Here is a 6,000-nt window from a genome sequence, read left to right as displayed (position 1 = left end):
CATATCAAAACCCCATTCAGCTCGGAGTAATCACAGGTACGAAAACAAATCTTTATGAGAAGTTATTGTTTCAGAACTGAGTATTACTGGGTTCATTGATGTTATAACTGATTTAATATTATAGTAAAGTGTTTTGCACAATACAACATTAATTTCTAGAATTTGGTCACACTAAATTACGGAGGGTTTCAGTTATAAGTAAATGACAAAGTTCACCGTCTCGTTTTATCTAACTGTGACTCAACCGTCGGAGCCTCAAACATGAGGGGTCAATATCAAGGTTTAATCAATTTTCGGAATGGCTTTTTAAAAAACCACAGCAACAACTACCGATTTTGTGCAACTCGCATAAGTAGAGTCGTTTTGAATATAATAGGCGAAACATACTGGTGGACAAAAAATGTGGCTTTCAAAATATATTTTGGAATATTTAATGACTCTTAGAAATTACTCATTAACATTATTCGAGTTATAGTAATAATAATTGGATACTATGTTGGGATTTATTAACAATTACGTTAATATTAGCTACTAAGAGTAGTTTAAACGTTCATACAGGTAATCGTTTTATTGCAAGTATACCAAAAATTAGACAATTTGCATAATATAAATTTTGATTTGGTATAATTTAAAAAAAATTAAAACAGCCGAATCTGATATTTTAAATATTGCATGTTCATTTACAGTGATCGTTTGCACGAATTGTATTGTAAGTTTATTATTGTGTACATAGCGCTCTGCTGAGATCCCGCCTTTACATATACTCATACTACTATAATATTAGGTAAATGTAATATTATATTCTACTTGGTATTATGTTTCAGAATTATGTAAATATGTTGTTCATAACGCAAAATGACTAATGTTGCTGTTGTTAACAAATTCGCATAAACAATTCTGCAAAATAAATCTAGATTTTATTGTTTCGGTCGGCAATATATAAGCCATTTCATCAGTCGTAGATAAACCATTGAAGCAGTCAGTACAACTATCATTGCAACTATTTAAGTAAGTAATAAATGAAATGGTGTTCATATATTTACTGGTTTTATATATTTTCTAAATGTAGAATGTATTTAATGTATACAAAATAATATTTTTAAATATTTTTACTTCAAAAAGCACTTAGAAAAAAAAAAAATTATTAGAAATATTTACAATCTGTATTCATATGTACAATAATTAAACTGGCTATTTTTTTTTTAACAAAGCTTGAGTGAAGGTAGCGACCAGTGACACTACTTAAGGTGTAAAAAATCACTTACAGACTATTTAAATTATATTTTTAAAAATTATTCGAATATATTTTTAAACGAAGAATTTTTATTTGTATAATTTGTTATCTACATATGTTTTTAAATATTTTTTACCAGAATTATGCAAAACTCTGGTTATAACTACGCATAGCATAGTACGCATAGTAAGTACCAAAGCGTTTATTTGAAAGTGATTTTATCCTAGTTAGCCAGTACAGTGGGGTTAAAGCAGTAGAGACGCAGTGGTCACAGGTCTACAGGAATTATTATTAATAAAAGTGATAAACCACTTTCAAATAAACGGTATAAACGCTTTGATGCAAATTTTTAACGTAGTCGTTATTTATAAAAAAAAAATTGTTTATAGCTTCTTGCTGCTTTGTTTATGTTAAATGTTTTCATCCATACCACACATATTGTAAATATACGTTTACATATTATAATATTTTATTAATACTAAATGTTGCTGGTCTAATGCAAGTGATACATAACGTTTTTTATTATATTTAGAATTGATGTGAATTGTTTTTTGCTATTGTAGTGTAGGACTTTTAGCCCTTTTTTAGTTGTATACCATATTATGCTTATATGATACTATTTTAGCTCCTCCTCCAGACGTAGAAACTCTAATATATTCACATATTGAACACATAAAGACATGTAATTTTTAAACAAGTGTTTTGCACTATCTGAATATTATTACCAGAAATTTTTGGATACCCATATTATCATTTGAGTACTTCAAAAATAGTTATCCAAAACTTGTTACCGACCAGCCAAAAATGTTTAGTACATTTATCTTAATTTAAACACTTTTTTAAAAACATGCTTTTCTAAAAAATAGTAAAAAAGTGAACTAATAAACTAAAAAATAATTTTTACTAAAATAACAATTTATAAATCAATTATAGCACATTTTATTTAAAATATCTGTTACTTTGAAAACATCCAAAAATAAACAATAAGTTTAAATTATTTTAAACATCTTTAATTTTTGTCTAAAAAGAAAAGCGTACTTCATAATTGGTTGAATAGATACTAAATTAATTTTTAGCGGTTTTAGCTCCTCCTCCAAACGTAGAAACTCTAATATGTTTATATATTGAACACCAAAAACCATGTATTTTTTAAACAAGTGTTTTGCACTAACTGAACACTATCCTCAGAAATTTTGGATCTTCATACTCATATTATTATTATTATTATTAAAATACTTCAAAAATAGCTATTCAAAACTTGTTATGGGCCATTGAATTTTTTTAGTACATTATTCTCAATTTAAAAACTTTTTTAAAAACATGCTTTTCTAAAAAATAGTAAAAAAATATTTAACTACAAGAACAATTTACCAATCAATTGTAGCACATTTTATTTAAAATGTCAGTTACTTTGAAAATAACCCAAAATTAACTACAATTTTAAATAATGTTAAACATCTTTTATTTTTGATTAAAAATAAAAGCGTGTGTCCTATGTAATTAAGTTCCTAAAAAAATTATTAGTTAACATTTCAGATAATGCTTTATATTGTAAGTTTTTTTGTAATTTAAATTTGGTTTAACATTAGTGTTGACACGTACGTTTCATTATACTTTACACAATGAATTTGGACTTTGTTGAATAGGGCCTACGCTTTTTTTAAAATGCATGTGTTTAAAATTAATGTTTGAAAAGTTGCTATCAAAAAAACTAAGTTTGAGGGGCTGGAAATATATAAATTTGTGGAAAATCGAGATTAAATTTTATGAAAAAAAAATTAAATTATTAATTGAACTAAGTGAGATATTGAGTGGCCTATGATAAAATAATCACACTGTAGAAATTTCGATGGACTATGCGGTTATATACTATCAACTATACAACGTTCTATTGTAAACATTTATATTTCTTACGTGTTATTACATAACATTCGATTGTATAGAAAATATATAACGATACTTTTTTCTTAACTGCGACATATTAATGAATGTAGAGGAATTTAATTTATTTATTAAGAGATCGGAAAATATGAACACAGTAATGCAAATTGTGTTAACTAGAATACATGACATACGTAGGTAAAAACCTTTGTTTAAATATTTTTATTGGTCTTAATACAAAATTTGTGTTTGACATAATATTTGTAACAAAAAGGTGCTATTATGCAAACAAATTCAAACGTTCAAAACGAAAAATTGTAAAACATGATACAGTCCAAAAAACGATTTGTTTTTCATAAAAAAAAAATTAGTAAAACTTTTAAAATTGTATTTGTAAAATGCAACAGTTTTTTTAACGTGGAAACTTAACAAATTTTGATGATTACATTGTTAGCTTAATAGTCATTGGTCTTTTTCTACATTACTTCGAGTTCTTAGGCTACCAGAATAAATACATATGACGTGTTTAATGTAAACAAACAAAATCCGTCTTGACATAATTAAGAGGCCTCTACACCTATGTAGTTTCTATCGAAAACAACTATATTCAATTTAACCATAACCCGAAACGACAATAATTTTGAAAACTAGTGTACATTTGTCAATAATTGTTTTTCAATATTTTCTGTAACCGTATCTTATGGTTAAAGATCTTTGCATCAATGTAAGAAAACCATGATTTTTTACCTGCATGTTTATCACAACAGAAGTTTAATCTTCACATCAGAGCCAATATTTACCAATGTAAATAGGTAAATATAATAACAAAGAAATAATCCCGCATGGAGTTAAAAAATGTACTTAGGGACATTTGCAATAAAAGTTAAGATTTTATTGCAAGAATAACTCCGTTTCATATGTTTTAAATTGTATTATTATTTGCAGACAAAAATGAAAGTAATCCACGTGTTTCTCTTCTGTGCTATTGTAAACGTTTTGGCAGATTATGGTATGTGATTCGTTTTTACAAGTACCTACTCAAGGTAGTTGGTTTAGGTTTAAAAAAACTAAACAAAAATCATAATTCAACTTTTTTACAGATACTACTGAATGGAGAAAGAAGATGGATGCTAATAGTCAGTACATTTTTTGTATAAAAATACTTTTTTTAAGTTTTAAGATTTACAGTTTATATACATAATTTGTTACAGACAAACTCATTGTAGCACATGTAGGAGCTGGTAAGACATACTTAAAATTATTAATACTATAAATTTAATAATTTTGTTGTACTTGTTATTTACCTGACTTTAAGATAATTTATATTTATGTACTATAGACTTTATAAAAAAATATTTCCAACTATAAGCCTTTGAGTGTATTGTATTTTTATTATAACGTTTTTTTTTATAACGTTTTTATGAACTCACAATCTTGTTTGTCGTTCCGGGTAGAATCTTGCAATTCAAATTTCGAGCACTTCCCGATTAGCTATCCGGCTGAAACTTTCAGGGTAGCTCACAATTCCGTGACAATGCATTATTAATCCAAAATAGGTTGAAAATTCCACCCCTAAGGGGGTTAAAATGGGGTCGATTTCTTGTCCGTCGTTCCAGGTGGAATCTTGCAATTCAAAAAGACTTATTTCTCACCCGCCAGCAAAAATTATGCGTGGTGCGTTTGGGCGTGACGGTGCTCAGATCTGAGCGGTACCAAGTTCAAACCCGTCCCTATCCTTACACTTTTTTGCATTTTCTTAAAACTTTTATTCAACTTTTATTATCATTTATATAGTAATTACAACTTAATTTTAACTTTTATGATAATTTATACCTTAATAAATCTAAAATTATAAGCTTTTAAATTGATTACTAATTCTGATGAAAATCCTTCTGACCATGCAGCTTTTTGTAATGTAATCACCGCTTACAGACGAAATGGACGGATTTTATTTTATAATATTGTAATAATATTATTTATATGTAAAATTTATGTATAATTATATGTATAATCATTATATAACATTGTACATTTAAATATATAGATATGTACATACGAAAACGAAAAAAAACAAAATAACTAAAGTAGATAAACAAATTAATCCAAAAATAACGTTTTTATGCGCTTTAAAAAGTATGAAATAATGTCCTGATAACCAAATAGGACAGGTGAACTAGAAAAACGTGGGGCGCATCTTTACTACTTCACACGTCTGAATATATAATAACATTCTCTTCTCATTAATAACTACTTTAACTCATAAATCGTGCACAATCATCTTTTCTCTTCTAAATAAAATAATACTTAATGACATGTCGTGTGAAATTGAGCACCACATTACTTTAGATGTGAAGTAGTGAAGATGCGCCCCACGGTTTTCTAGTTCACCTGTCCTATTTGGTTATCAAGACCCCCGAAAAGTTATTTCATACTTTTTAAAGCGCATAAAAACGTTATTTTTAGATTAATTTTTTAATCTTCTTTATTAAAAATGGTTTTTACCGAAGTACTACAGGAATTCTCAATAGTGGTAAAGTCGAGGTTTGTTGAGGATAATAAGCTCAAATAATGCAACTTGTGTTGAGAATATTTCTCAAAAGAGTCTCTCACACGAATAATATGATTACATTATAATTCAGTTTGTACAATATTATTGATGATCTATAATAGATATTAATACAGAATAATTGTGTAATAAAAGTCTAACACGGATTATCACTAGTTAAATAGGCCAAGTTTAATTAAAAATTTACTTGTATTCAGAACATTATCATACATATTATGTCGCATTAAAATTTCATTTGATTTTTTTTAACTCAATGAATTATTTATTTATTTCAGAAACCTTTAATGACAAAATAAAAGAAATTGTTCGACTTGATTAT

The sequence above is a fragment of the Adelges cooleyi genome, unplaced genomic scaffold (genome assembly GCF_023614345.1).
Source record: "Adelges cooleyi isolate 19-005CV unplaced genomic scaffold, UGA_ACOO_1.1 ACOO_flye_CR_arks_rails_tigmint_CR_PRNA_70, whole genome shotgun sequence".
Taxonomy (NCBI): Eukaryota; Metazoa; Arthropoda; class Insecta; order Hemiptera; family Adelgidae; genus Adelges; species Adelges cooleyi.
This window is presented reverse-complemented; position numbering follows the sequence as displayed.